This window comes from Thrips palmi, unplaced genomic scaffold (genome assembly GCF_012932325.1).
Source record: "Thrips palmi isolate BJ-2018 unplaced genomic scaffold, TpBJ-2018v1 HiC_scaffold_5, whole genome shotgun sequence".
Taxonomy (NCBI): Eukaryota; Metazoa; Arthropoda; class Insecta; order Thysanoptera; family Thripidae; genus Thrips; species Thrips palmi.
In genome coordinates, this window is record NW_023144632.1 from 16,338,948 (window position 1) to 16,342,270 (window position 3,323).

Below are 3,323 nucleotides of genomic sequence, written 5' to 3' on the forward strand. Positions count from 1 at the left end.
GCAGCAGTTCGTGACGAGCGGCGTGGCCAGCCTGAGCCTCCAGCAGCGCCGCTTCTCGCTCTCCAGGGAGGGGTCGGGCGAGGCGGAGCAGGCGCAGGGCAGCCCCGGCCCGCACGGCCCCCGCGGCCCCCACGGCCCCCACGGCCCCACGGCCGCACGGCTCGGCGGCGCTGGGCGCCCAGGGCCCCGCACGACGGGATTCGTCGTCGCCACTCCACGGCTTCCCCAAGGTAATCACCATCGAGAAGTATTCAGCGGCCGCGTCCAAAGCCCCGGGGCCGCGCAGAGCCGCGCAGAGTCCAGAAAGTAAACAGGAACAAAGCCTCGCGAAATTGGTGGCGGAGGACTGGGACTGCGGGGCCCTTGACGGGACGGGCAGCGCAAAGCGCCAAGCGCAAAGCGCCAAGGACTGAGTGTTTGCTTGTCGGTGCAGGTGGTGCCGGGGCCCTCGGCGGGCGCCTTGCTGAGCAGGCGGCGTACCCTGGACGGCCCGGTGGGGCCGCCGCCGCCCGGCCTGGCTCTGCCCGCCACGCCCAGGCGCACCAACTCGTTCCGCATGCAGCACAGCCAGCTGCAGCAGCAGCAGAGCCAGCAGCAGCAGCAGCAGGAGCAGCAGCGGCTGCAGGCGCTGCAGCAAGTGCAGACCCTGCGCAGCCACGTCTTCTGCCGCCGCCGGCCGTCCTGGCCGGAGGTCGACCCGCGCGCCACCTCGGGGTGAGTGTGTCTGCCTCGCCCGGGGCCTCGCTGTGGCGGTGTGGCGCCCCCGGGCACCTCGCCACCTCCGCAAGTCCGCACGCACAGCATACGCACAGTGGGCCAGAAGCCCGGTGGAGGCGGTCACGATCCCGGACGCGTTTTAAGCTCCGGAATCGCTGAATGGGACTCGAGCTGAACGTGTGACCCCACCAATAGATTGCTCTACGAACGAGGAACCCATTGGTGGGGTCACACGTTCGGTTCGAGTCCTGTTTAGCGACTCTGGAGCTAAACACGCGTCCAGACTTTTGGACACCGGCGCCGGTCTTCTGGCCCACTGTTGGCACGCCGCGCAACCCAGGCGCCGCTAGGCGTGAGTCCAGGGAAGGGAGGCGACGGGGGTGCGCCCTGCCCGGCCTAACAGTGCCCTGCCTGAGGGCGGTCAAGTCGCACTTTGCCGCTGTAGGTAGGCTACTTTTGCGACATGACCCCCTGAAGCCGTCTGAGGGCGCCACCTCGGGCGTGCCCCAGCGTGTCGGGTGGAGCTTTCAGGCTTTCAGTGCGCCATCCCCTCGGCCATCCCGGTCCATGGCGACACGGCGGCGACAACGCTACCGGTTTGTTTACTTTCCGTAAAGTCCGGTAAATTTATTCAATATATCCCAGTCCTGTTCCACGGTCTGCCTGGTAAGCGGCACTTTGTCGGTTCCCGGGGCGTGTCACCCCGAACCAGTGGTGGATCCAGACGTGTTCTATTGGGGGGGGGGTCATAGTAGCACTTTTTGCCTACTTACAGGGGCAAAGTAGCAATTTTTGCCTACCTTTAAGGCGGCCGAAGGCGGCTATAGAGGAGCTTTAGGGGTTGACCCCCCCCCCTTTTCCCCTTCTTGATCCGCGCCTGCATTCGAGAGTGTAGGCAATCGCGCGACAAAGGTGTCCGGTGGGACTGCCTACCTTCAGAAAAGAAAGGCTCTCCCGATTGCGATTTGAGTTCGTTATGATGCAAGCGCACTGTAAGCCGGGTAAGCTCTCGGTCGGGGCGCCTCGCTACGCTCTGCCACGCCTCGCCACGCTTTGCCGAGCGAGCGCCGCTGGGACGCTGCAGCTCCCTGTTCGCCTTTGTCGTCGCATTGCTGCGGCGCTGCGGCCGAGCGATCGCGCCGGCAGCGCACCGATTCCGCACTCATGGGGCGTCCCGTATTGACGCGAGAGAGACAGAGCGACGAAAACGACTCTCGGACTGCAGGCCGAAGCAGACGTCTGTCGGGAGGGACGCCCACCGCCACACAGCACCACGCCACGTGCCCGACGTGGCATTCTTTGGCGTCCACGGAGCGCGGAGCGGAGGGAATCCTCGACAATCCCACCGAACCTCGACCGTCTCGTCTCGTCTCGGAGGGAGAAAAGCGCGGGACAGAAATAGGTGGAAGGACGACCGCGGCCTCATGACACTGTCTCGCCTTCCCTCGAGCGCTCCAAGTCCGCGCAAGGCCTTGTGTCTGTCTGCTCGCGGCGTGCGTCCATGCCCGCTTTCCCTCGTAGGGGTGTCTAGGGAATGGAGCGCGTCCCAGCGGTCTGTAAAACCCCGGACGCTTTTTGCGGGATCTCGTCGGATTCATGGTAAAACTCTACGAAGAATCGCTTCCTCATACGAAGACTATAAAGGCATTGTAAAATCTACGAAGAAATGATTCATATTATGAAGAAAAATCCCTCGTAATGCGAGGCATTTCTTCGTAATACGAAGCAATTCTACAGTGCCTTCATTTTCTACGTAGTTACTGCACGAAGCAAATACTTCATAAGCTTCTTTGAGTGTTCTTGAGATCTAAAGTGGATAGATTATGTGAGACCTCACAAGACCTTTTTTTTTTAAACCTGGTGATATTTGGAGAGATGCGTGTCAGAAAATCTGAAGAGATCTCGTGTCGGTTTACGGGTCTCTTTTTTTTCCTCGTTACCATCTGGTATTCTTTTCAGACCTCTGGAGAGTACCGAAAGAGCAAACATACCACTGGACTCTTGGGGACGTTTTTGAATGCTTAATTGCGCATGCACACAATGATGCATATTATCATGCAGAGCTCACGTACGTGTCTGTGCGTTCCTTAGTATGCATTTAAGGAGTCCACGCGAGCTTTTAGCATCGTGGCTGGAAAAGTCCAGAAGAACCGGTCGAGGCAAAAGCAAAAACTCAAGAAGTTCAGCAAAGTCCTAAATGCGACTCGTAACAGCAACAAGCACTATCTACGTATTCTCGAAAAATCTACGAACAGCCTTTCGAAATGGCTAATCTAAACGGGCTGTTGGATAAAGACTATCTTTTTAACCTCGGAATTGAAGTGCATTTATAGTCAACAATTAGTTGCCTTACGCAAAACCTCTTACCAAAATCTTTCAAAACGTTGAAAGTAAGATAAGTAGGCAAAACAGGTCGCTTTAAGTTCATGGAAGAAAAATATCGTCATATTCACAAAAGCTCACTACGATGTTGCAAGTCAGTTATGACTTTAAGTCCAGTGTAGCTAGCCGGTTGTGGGAGACCGCCGTAGTGCGGCCAAAACTCTAGGAGCGTTTTGAGCTTCAGCGTCGCTAAATGCGACTAGAATCGAACGTGTGGCCCCACC

At 58.2% G+C, this 3,323-nt stretch overlaps 1 protein-coding gene across 1 annotated transcript in view; it reads left to right on the top strand.

Annotated features, from left to right (window-relative positions):
* The first annotated feature begins 568 nt into the window (after window positions 1–568).
* LOC117650256 (BAI1-associated protein 3) overlaps window positions 569–3,323 on the top strand; it is a 41,393-nt gene continuing 38,638 nt past the window's right edge. Inside the window, exon 1 of the mRNA XM_034393523.1 lies at window positions 569–714. The gene's annotated coding sequence lies outside the window, so the exon portion shown is untranslated. The remainder of the gene's footprint in view (window positions 715–3,323) is intronic.